A 12,356-nucleotide genomic window follows, 5' to 3' on the forward strand; every position below is an offset into this window, starting at 1 on the left:
GGTGAATAGGTTCAAGAGCTGTCATGCACACAACCATAGGGCCACTGACAAGCCACAAACTGATTAAGGAGTGGCATGGCTGTGTGCAAACATTGTCCCAGTATTGGTGAAAATTGCAAGGAGACCTTTCACATGAGAATACATCTGTACATTCACCACTCACAATCCAAGAACCATACATGCACTGAAGATGTTGGAAGAACAGGGAGCATTCCTCATGTCCAGGGCAGAGCAGGCAGGGATGGGGTCTAGAGGGTGCTCAGTAAGACCCAAGCCAACCCTGCCAATAGTGGATGAGTCTGTGTGGCAAAATAATGCCCCCTGCAGGAGACAGGGAAAGCACTCACTGGAAACCAAACAGGACTTCTTGTAAGAGGTCTTTTTGGACTTCCTTGTTTTTCTCTTCCTATTGGAGGAAAATAAGGAAGAGGATGAGGAGAGCGAGGAAAAGCTTGACGATGATGATGAGGAGGAGGAGGAGGGGGAGGAGAAAGGAAAGCACTTGTGCTTCCTCTCATTGCCCCAAGCACGTTTTACTCTCCTCTGAAGTTGTGACAGTTGCTGGTGCCATTGGGGCACATCGTTGAAGTCACAACTGCTACTGGAAGCACAAAAGTATTGACCTCCTATTGGTCGCACCAACTGCAGATGGTACCACTCAATGCAGCATGATTAAGTTAAGGATTCTACTGGTTTTGCTGCTATTTTCAGATGAAGATTTCCCCATGGCAGCAGTGCTCTTGCTCAATATTATGTGATTACTGCTTACAAAACCCTCTCTCTCTCTCTCTCTCTCTCTCTCTCTCTCTCTCTCTCTCTCTCTCTCTCTCTCATATGGACAATAAAAATCAAAGTTTTGTAATAAAACACAACAAACACACACACACATACACACACAAAAGTGGGCACTAAGAGGAAGCAAGCCCAAAGGAACAAATGTCATAACAGGAAGTGTTACAAAAAAAAACTCCAGGGTTAGCACATATAGCAGAAAAAGAAGATTCCTATATTATCACCAAAAAACTGAATTTATCAAAACTAGTTTTTGTACAAGCTTTCGCAGCAGACTTATCATCCTAACAGAACACGATGTGCCCTTGTAAATTCCACCTTGTATATAAACAAAAAACAGTGTATGTATATATATACAGTATATGTATATATATATATATATATATATATATATATATATATATATATATATATATATATATATATCACAAAATCCACGTAAGAATTATATGCAAGTGTCCCATTTATTCACGACCAAAATTTCTACCGTGAATTGAAGTTGTTAGTTGAGAAATTTTTACCTGCAATTGAATTAAAGCTAATACCCTGCAACCCAATGAATATTAGATCTCTATTTAAACATAAGGAAAAACTCGATCCACTAATGACCTCAGGAGTCGTATATCTATATAACTGCCCTAGATGTAATCTTGGGAAGTACGTCGGCTCCACACGGAGGTTAGGCTACTCAAAGTGAGATTTGACTCTCATCGAGGCGTTAGCTATAGAACAGGTGTCAAATTGACTAATCCTGAATTTTCATATATACGTGAACAGAGAAATGTAGATCTGACATAAATTACAAAGATCTTAAAACAATAGGCCAAACTCCTAACGAATAATATTTTGCAATCTTAGAATCACTCTTCATTAAACAACTAGTTCCACAGTCTTCCTCAACACCTCAACCCGGCCGGAATTGTCCCTCGGTCTGTGACTTCAGCACCTTATGGTAGTCACTCCTCCCTATCCTTTGTACTTGACATTTATATTATTTGTATATTTTTTTAATAATTTTTAGTCCGAGTTTGTTATTTTAACTTTTGTCCTCTCTTTTTATAGCTTGAAAATGGGACTTTTTACGTCTTGAAACGTTGCAGCAGTAATAAAGTACTTTGAAAAGGAATAAAGGACTGATCCTTCACCCTACACCTATTGATTATACAGTATATATATATATATATATATATATATATATATATATATATATATATATATACATATATATATATATATATATATATATATATATATATATATATATATATATATATAACTGGAGTCGTTGGAAGGTAACTTGTGTCGAGGATCGAGACACGCAGTTCTGATCCATTTATCACTTATAAATTCCCTTCGTTGATAATTCCCCATCGGGGATATTCCAGTAGCGTGAATTGGATATTAAACATTTGTAGCTTCATGACTGTATATATATATATATATATATATATATATATATATATATATATATATATATATATATATATATATATATATATATATGTGTGTAAATGTGTATTTCTAACCTGCACAGCCTTTGAGAGAACACCTCCCAATTTCTTATAACTCTTATTTGCTTGGAAAGCAAAGAAAAATCACTGCTATGTTGCTCCATTTATAAACTGCAAACAACTGTTTCAGGTATTACCTTACAGCATTCTACCTCCAAAGAAAGTACCAGTAAGAGCTGCAATGCAATGTTCACTGTTTCAGCAACCACAGGCTGCATAAAGCCATCCTCCAGGCGAACTGCTTCACTGCCTCTGATAAATCATCTGGGGTGTCTTCTTGTCATGCACATCCACAAAATGCTGGTGTACATTATTATTATTATTAAAGTAGTTTAACCAGACCACTGAGCTGACTCTCAGCTCTCATAGGGCTGGCCCGAAGGATTTGATTAAAATACTAGTACAGCCCCACTGTTGCTAGGGGCTTGAGATCTTGTCCTCAGGCAGTCACACCGTTCTCTATGTAGCTTATACCCAGAAGTTTCCTCCATATATATATATATATATATATATATATATATATATATATATATATATATATATATATATATATATGAAAATAAGAAAGGCCCATAAAACACTATTTAAATGTTGAAACCATATATTTCGGGCACTTGTTTCTGTGCCCCTGTTCTACCAGTGAACAGGGCACAGAAACAAGTGCTCGAAATATATGGGCTGGTTTAAATAGTGTTTTATGGGCCTTCTTATTTTCATATTACACTGTAGTATTACAGGAAAGACATTCATATATATATATATATATATATATATATATATATGTGTGTGTGTATATATATATATATATATATATATATATATATATATATATATATATATATATATATATATATATATATATATATATATATATATATATATATATATATATATATATATATATATCCCAGATTTCATTTTATTTTTATTTGTATTTAGTCTTAACATTTCTGCAGGTGAGTGGAAGTCAATCAACTTCATGTTCGTATGTAAAAGGTGGCATGTGAGTGAAGAATGAAATAATTACAGGCCTGTCTCTTTTCCAGGACTCTCTCAGATAGATGAAATTTCTGTTCGAACTCCGACTGTCTGTTTTCTCTTTTAGATCATGGACGTGATGTAACAGTATTCCATGAAATCAAAAATGCTCATGGAAACGAAATTAACACAAAAAAAACCACGTGTATTTAGCTTGACGATGCTATAACCCTGATCTCTGGTTTGCTCGTTTCATAATAATAATATATGTATAATTATATGTATACATATATGTATACAAAAAAGCACATGTAAAAAGAAGAAGAGGCATTCACCCTCACTTTCTGTCATGCCTGTACCATAATCACAAATACTGCTACTCCTGATATTAACTCTTTGGACCTTCTGATCATAGAACTAACACGTTTATATTTTATTTTCCTAAAGCTCTTCCAGATATCAGAATAAATATCCTCTCCCTATCACAGAACGAACACGTTCATATTTAATTTAATATAATATAAATATATATATATATATATATATATATATATATATATATATATAGATATAGATATATATATATATATGTATGTAAATATATATATATATATATATATATATATATATATATATATATATATATATATATATATATATATATATATATATATATATATAACGGTAAGGCTATTCCTCAGCAGTACAAAACCAGAAGGCGTAGAAGAAGACAGCATGGAACATAATTCACTTTATTCTTACAGCGACGTTTCGAGACCCATGTCTCATCATCCAGGCTAAAATGAAAGATAAAAAACTGATAAACAACACAGCACAACAAATTTTTTTTTGCTGACACGCAAAACACATTGAATAAAGCAAAGCAAAGTAAGATACAACATTGAAATAAAAATTACTCCACAAGAAAAGAAACACAATTAAAATTAAGTGTAGTTAAAAAGATACCTTGTCTCAACTGGAGTTCAGTTGCTTTATGAAAAATATACCGAAAGTAAACAAGAAGAAGGGCGTGGTTTAAGCTATGTGCAAGGGAACAGAGGAAGAGTGGTTGTTTAAGGTGGGAACTGGTTTCTTTATAGATAGAGATTCTAATATTGGAAGGTGGTGTTCATATGGACTTGATAATATCTTGAAATCCTTACAACTTATATTATTTTACAAAATTCCCCATGATTCCTAATGTTAGATAGTACTGGGTTGGATAGTTTACACCCTGTACGAAAACTAATGCCCATATGTGCATCACATCTCACCTTAAGCAAGTGTTGCCAATGTACAGTAAGTCTGCCTATTGCATCGGCAGCAAGTATAAATATAGACAACACCACCGGACTGCGTTAAGGGAGGTAATCCCTCTTTATTATTATGACGCAACATACTACCAATAGTCCTGGGGTTCACTCAGACAAACTTGACATCAACAGCCGGAAAATAATTAGTTAAAATTCTCCTTAAGTGAGGTAAGAAAGAGGTGTCATGCATATAAGGAAATCGTATATAGAACTTGAGTTTATGGGCCAAATGTATTGCTGCTGGTGGATGAGATGAAATATCCAGCGTTTTCCTGACATATTTCATAAAGAGATTAGGAGGATAACAATTTGATTTAAAATAGTCGTAAAGGATTCCGATTTCTTTGTGGAAAAGACTCCAATCAGAGGTTAATGTCATGGGTCTGTGGAGGAGGGTAGACAAAGAATTTAATTTAAAATTGAAAAAGCAAAAACTATAAAAGTTAAGACCAAGGCCTGTGAAAGTTGCCTTTCGAAAAATACCTGTGTGAAAACGGTCGTCATCACGGATGACAATCTTATCTAAGAAAGGCAGCTGATTATTGTTTTCCAATTCATATGTACATTTAATGTTGGAATGTAAAGAATTGGAATATTGTAAGAACGTATCACAATGCAAATGGTCCTTAAAAAGAACAAAAGTGTCATCCACGTATCGGCGATAGAATAAGGGTTTAAAAGAAGAGGGACAACTGTCCAGCAGCTCACTCTCAAATTTGCGCATAAAAATGTTAGCGAATGTGGAACTCAGTGGGTTACCCATGCCCACACCCTCAACTTGCACAGATACCTCATCATTAAAAACAAAGGAAGTGTCCCGCACTGCCAACTCCAATAACTTGTTAAAATCATGAATTCAAAAGTAGCATTTTGTGTCAGGATTCCGATGTAGTCATGGCTAGCTTTGACGTAGAATCTTTATTTACTAATATACCCGTGGAGGAAACAATTGAATACATCTTGGAGACTATTTTTACTGAGGATGAATGTGTTCACCATGGTTTTAACCGTCATGATTTTAAGAAGTTATTGGAGTTGGCAGTGCGGGACTTTGCCTTTGTTCTTAATGATGAGGTATACTCGTATGTGCAAGTTGAGGGTGTGGACATGGGTAACCCACTGAGTTGCACATTCGCTAACATGTTTATGCGCAAATTTGAGAGTGAGCTGCTGGGCAGTTGTCCCTCTTCTGTGCATATATCCAAAAAAAAAAAACCCCTTCATGAATATTCTGAGGCCTGAAAATCGAATCCCAAGTACATGTGAAAATAAATCATGTCTATTTTCATTAAGCTAGAAAATCAAAGAGTGGTGCAAATCCATTTCAAATTTTTTTCAAGTCAGAATACTGGAGCCTGGGTATAAGGAAGACCCAAAATCCCCTTATACATATTAAAGATATAAAAGCAGACGCCAGGGAGGTTTAAAACCAAAATCCATTAGATTTTTAAAACCAAAAAATGATATCAAATCAAAGATGTATTTCAAAATGTCAACCCAATGGAAGATATAACACCAGCATCCTCTTAAGAGTTGTTCCAAGCCAAAAAGTCTGAGTTTGTTGGGATATGAGACCCAGATCTAGTCAAGGATTTCTTTAAGACCGAAATCAAAGCTCTGGGGGATATAAAACATAAATCCCATTATATATCAAATCAAACCAGAAAACTGGCCCTGTAGCGATGCAAAAAAAAAAAAAAAATAAACTCCTTACAGGTATAAGCCTTTGATAACCTTTGGAGAGTTTGCTAAGCCACAAAATACAGGCATGAAGAAATGTATACACACACACAATATATATATATATATATATATATATATATATATATATATATATATATATATATATATATATATATATATAAATTTCTGACACACATCGGGATTGAACCCTGGTCTTTCAATGAGAGGCCAGGGCATTTTTAACTGACCTACACAGATCACAAGAGAAGTTGGAACCTAAGTATTCCCGCGCCTGAGGTTTTTCCCGGGCAGGCTGCCCTCCAACTTCTTTTATGACCTGTGTAGGTCAATTGTTAACACCCTGGCCTCTCATTTGAAAGACCAGGTTCGGTCCCATTGTAAGTCAGAAATTTTTTCTGGTGAAACACATGCTCATGTGTTCATTAGTTCCACACACACACACACACACACACATATATATATATATATATATATATATATATATATATATATATATATATATATATATATATATATATATATATAGATTTATTTCAAATCTTGGGAATTCTGCACGTGCGTAAATCAAGTGATTAACATATCTTGCGAAAACAATTAGGATAATTCTCCTCACATCCATACAACCCTACAATTCCATCTTTTCTTGACTGCTTGATTGATTGATTGAAGTACTACATAAAATTGCATGACTACACCAAAATGAAAAACCTAAAGCTTAAAGAACGCTATTAACTATGACAAATCATATTTATGTATTGTGAATACGACATGCTATTCTGTCACGAATATTCCCAACCAGTTCTCCACTCAAAGTGATTGAAAACACCTTGAAGGGTTACTAAAGGCTGGGGGAGAGGGTGGACACCTTCATTTTGGGTTGATATTCTTGAGAGCAGAGTTAATCTCTCAGAAGAGGTTGAAAAGAACCAAAAGGATCTTTCCTCTCGTTGTTGAAGGACTCTCACTCCGCCTCTCGAACAATGGCTCGCCACAAAAGACATGGTCGTAAGTGGCCGCCATAAACGTATTATGTCTATTCAGAGCCTAGAACGAGTCCTCTTTGCCCTGGAGAAACTGAAATTGACCGTGGGGAGAGAGAGAGAGAGAGAGAGAGAGAGAGAGAGAGAGAGAGAGAGAGGTACTAAGACACTTCTTAAAGCAAAACAAAATATATAACTTTTCCGTTCCATTTAGGTTTTCCCTATTCTCATTTTCTTACTAATTTACCACGTGGAAATCATGGCGGTGAATTTTCCAGAGGTGACTGATTCCTTTGGACACTTTCTTTCATTCAAACAGACCTTATAGTACACCAGTGATGTGCAGCACAGCCACATTCTCACCACTGTCTTGTGCCATCTGAGTAATTATAAACTCATTACTCCTGCTTCCCTTCCATTCTTCTGCCTTTTCTAAATCCGCTGCATTTACGTCTACAAGTATTCTAAAATTTACACTTACGCCTGCACCACAAGATTAATAAGTCTCATGCCATCACTGCAAGCAAGTCTGAGCGTTCTGACAGCCTACCCAAACTGAAAGCAGTCATATTTGTTTCTGTAACCAAGCACCAATATATAGTCAAAACAATATATATATATATATATATATATATATATATATATATATATATATATATATATATATATATAATAATAATAATAATAATAATAATAATAATAATAATAATAATAATAATAATGCCAAGGTATGTACACTGCCTTGAGAAATTTCCAAAGTGTCAGAGAACAACTTACACAGCCAATCCTGCCAATAATATGTGATGAGGGTGTGTTTCGTATTATAGTAGATACTGTCCTGAGCAACTCCGATGACTTTGGTGATTTGTATCCAATGTTGGGAATGTTCCACAAGACTAAAATAGCCCTTCGTTGTGCAGGAAGACACATGACCGGTAGTGGCATGGACGATGCTCTAACTGAATTGAGATATTTGGCATCAAGACACTTGAAATTGTTTTTAAGGGGAAGCATTATGCTCATTGTGTTAGAAGTTGTTGAATCCTTGATTTAGAAAGCATTCTGGAATTCTACTGAAAGGAATAAGTATGGAAATATACTCAGTAATGTTACAAATTTGGTAGAGGCACTAAAAGCAAAACATACTGCAGACGCAGCACAGCGTTTCCAAGATAAGCTGGATCAAGGGCAAAAGCTATAGCAGTCATTTCTAGAATTCTGCAAAGCCACAGCTATGCCAGTACTGGTGAATCTTTCTAGAGATGGATGGGCACATAAAGAACCTTGTGGCATCTGACTGTGATGGTAACTGGCACCTTCATGTTCAAACTGTGGAATCACTGATGAAACTATTTTGGGAATCTGACTGTGTGAACTATCTGCATTATGGCTCGTAGTATATTGAGCAAGTTAAAAGACTAGAGTTAGATTGTCTGTATCTGTATCAAAAGTTCTGTGATGGTCACTTTGTGGTAAAAAAGAAGGATGGACAGTTCAGTGCAGTTGCTCCAGATATGAAACTTGAGCAGACTATACAAAGATCACTGAAAAGCTCTAAGGGAATCATAGGGCAGACTTGGAGAAGTGAGTATGGCTGTATGGCAACTTATCTGTCACGAGGTCCTTAACATAAGCAATACTTTTCGTGACCTGCCAAATGCTAAACGATGGAGCATATGGAGACCTACCATCATGAACTTACTGGGAGAAAGTCGCAACTGTTTGACCAAAAATGCCACTCGGTTATTGCAGTTCCTAGAAACGAAGGCAATCCTTTGATGTCATTCAAAATGCAGGCAACGATAGTGTTGAAGCCAGTGTGAGAATGGCTTCTCAATGTAATGAATCATGGAGAAGATGCGAATACACCCATTTTGCCAGGAGAGGTGTATCACCAAAGAAAAGAAACTGGGAGATAGAATTACTCAAGTTAACCTAACAAATTTTAACTTCTCTAAGGTACCAAGTAAACAAACTAGTGCAGTATCAGTGACTGCAAAGGAACTTGGCTCTTAGCATAAAATAGGCTTGAGATTGCCAGACAATGTGGAGAGACCACGAGGGATATCTTATTGCATGATTTACTACAGACAAGTCCATTATTTGATGGTGGCTTTCCGAAGAAGCCAGCAATGCACAAGCTTACAGAAGAACTGGAGAAGAATCTCTCAACAGAAGACTATTTATTGGAACCTGCATCCAGCTCTAAAATAACTGTACTTGTCGATTTCATGTCACAAATACGTATGGTAAAGATGACGACACAGAAAACATTTGGCCAGTCAGTAAAGACCATCTTCCGAAAGGCACAGTTAGTTTGTTCTACTCAAGAAATCCACATCGTCTTAGAAAGTTATTTAGAAAAGTCAACTAAAGAGTAAGGAAGAATCCAAAGAGCAACAACCTTGGGAAGCATGGAATTGGTATCCATCTCTTCAGAAACACCAGTGCCTGTCCAGTTGGAGAAATTCAAGGCATCATCAACTAACAAACAGAATCTGCAGAGTCTCGTTAGCACTGAAGCCAAGATATATTCAGCACAGACTCGTACATCACTTGTAGTGAGTGGTGTTAGAGTGAATGGTGAGGTTCTTCCAGCTCTGAGGTTTACAAACAGTGAAGTCCATACCCTAATGGAACTGAAGATTCTATTGAGGAGGCAGATTATTGGTTAGTGCCACATGTCAACTGGGCAGCTCAACACAACACTAAGAGGGTTGCCCGGCTTTCAAATGACACAGATGTCATTGCTATCATGCTGCGTTATATTGACGCATTTGAATCCAATGGGCTGTCAGAACTTTGGATACAGTTCAAGAAACAACCATTCCTACCATTCCATGCTCTCCAGAAAAGACTTAGCCTTGATTTATGTTGCGTGATAATGAAAGCTCACTTAGCCCCTGGGAATGATGTTCTCAACAAGATAGGCATGAAGCATGGAGCACTGGCTGCTGATCCAGTATTCCTAACCGACTTTGGTGAAACAAATAACTTTCTGACACTGATGTACAGAATCTCGAGAAATGTCTTGTTAAGGTCTGGTCAACTCAGGCACAAGTTGTCACGTTTCATAAACTTTGACACAAAGACTACCACAAAAACCTAAGTAAGTCACTGGCTACTTTTCCACCAACACCCAGTGTCATAAAGGGACATACACAAAGAACATTCCTTGCTGTTCGTGAAGCTGTTACTCTTTTGTGAAAGTGTTTCTCTTGAGCCTATTGACTATGGATGGAAAGAATCTGAAGGCCCTCTTGTATCTTCAAAACACCTAAACTCACTTCCTGATGTCTACTAACTGTTTGCAGCTGTGATGACTGTAAAACCAAAAGGTGTAGATGTAGGAAGTCAACCCTCAATTACTGTGCATATTGCAAATTTTCTTTTTCATGTAATGATACATAAAAGACATTGAACAATTCAAGTTAAGAATAATTTCTCTGTAGAGATAACAATGCGAATATATCTATATAAAAATAATTAAAAATACTAAATCAAAAATATTGTTGTTTTAAATCCAGGTTTGGTTAAACAATCATATTGCAGAACTGGCAGCCAAATGGAAATGAATAATGAGTAACTGAATCATTAAGGATTATATAGTCATGTGGTCAAAGGTCATGGACACCGAAGAAAGAAGACAAGAGTTTGGACAGAAGGCTGAAGATGAATATGGAATATAGGGGACGGCATAAGTTGAAAGATGGAGGTATTCAGTTAGGTATATGCAAATTTAAAATGATTCAAGGCTATGGGGCAACAAAGACCATGCGTCGCCTGAATAAAAGCGCGAAAGATAATGGAACAAAGCTGAAAAACTTCAAATCCAGGACCTCAACCTCCACCCACAAGCTCAAACTGGGGAAGGAGAGGCTACAGATACTCTAATTCCCCAGTCTAAGAGCCCTTGACCATGTCAGGACGCCCCTTCATGGGGAATAATGAGTACCTAATCATCTACTCTAACGCATTCACTTTGTCCAGCAGCATGAAAATACAAAATATCACTTTATCAGTCCTTTTCACAGAATAACATGCCAAATTTTTGGTAATTTCAGTGTTTGGAACAGTCATTTTCCAAAATGGACGTCCTCCTGAAAATGTCCCTTATTACAAATGTCTACCCAAAATAATTTTGATATTTCCTTGTTCACAGATTGCAAAAACACTTGACTATATTTTCCTTCAAAATAAATAGCTTGCTTATGTGTTTGCAATTTTCCATAATCAGCATTTGACAGAATCTTATACCAAATGATAAAATAAATTGGAAAGAACCTCAAAAAAGTAACAGCATCTGACCTCCATCATAATCAAACGTCCTAAAATAAATAAATGCGGGTAAATCGCGTTCTTTGAAGGACGGCACTCACTGCTTCAGGGTACCCCAGTATTTTCGATGGCGAGTCAACAATCTACAGGTCGTAGTTGGGAAGAATGGCTCACCAAAATGTTTAATCCAGTTCAGCTCTGATCTCCGAAGTCCCACGGGGTTAGGTTCTAAACACGAGAACTAGGGAACCAAAATGATCCGTTGGCACTTAGAAGTTTCCACAAGAGACAGCCACTGAATAAATGCCCAGTGTACAGTATGCGCTGTGCAGCTCCAACCGCGGGCGTTTTACAGGATGCACGACAGTATTTCCGTCGCATTGTGCAAACGGCAAGTAAAGTCACTAAGTACAAACACTTGCATATTTTTATGTGTGTGTGTGTGTGCGTGTGTGCGCACGCATAAAGTATTCATGTCTCTGCCAGCATTGACGTGAAACAACGATACAAGGATAACAATCTGTTTTACGTATATTTGCCGATCTTTACGGCAAATACTTCAACATTGGGCTTTCTATTCAAAACGAATAATTATAATAAACTGACTGGCAATTATCGAATCAGATACATGAACCTTGGTTAGAAGAGCACTAAGAAGACATAGCGAGACCTTAGAAATAAAAGGGGATAACCTTCTGAACAAGCAAGAAAGAAACACATGAAGAACTAGAGTTTTACAGCGAATGGTTAATTGAAACCTTGGAATTGTAACTTCCGTGAGAATTCGCAGCAACTTAGCA

General features: G+C 36.4%; 1 protein-coding gene across 6 annotated transcripts in view; it reads right to left on the minus strand.

The window, feature by feature from the left end:
• Positions 1–12,356, minus strand: part of LOC136826699 (uncharacterized) — a 119,239-nt gene that overhangs the window by 17,947 nt on the left and 88,936 nt on the right. The window contains exon 1 of one of the 6 annotated variants that reach the window (XR_010849693.1): positions 11,731–11,887. The exons of 4 other annotated variants lie outside the window; for them this stretch is intronic. The gene's annotated coding sequence lies outside the window, so the exon portion shown is untranslated. Of the gene's footprint in view, positions 1–11,730; positions 11,888–12,356 lie in introns of those variants that run through there. One more of the 6 variants, XM_067084107.1, reaches the window with a different exon arrangement.

Source organism: Macrobrachium rosenbergii, chromosome 3 (genome assembly GCF_040412425.1).
Source record: "Macrobrachium rosenbergii isolate ZJJX-2024 chromosome 3, ASM4041242v1, whole genome shotgun sequence".
NCBI classification, from domain to species: domain Eukaryota; kingdom Metazoa; phylum Arthropoda; class Malacostraca; order Decapoda; family Palaemonidae; genus Macrobrachium; species Macrobrachium rosenbergii.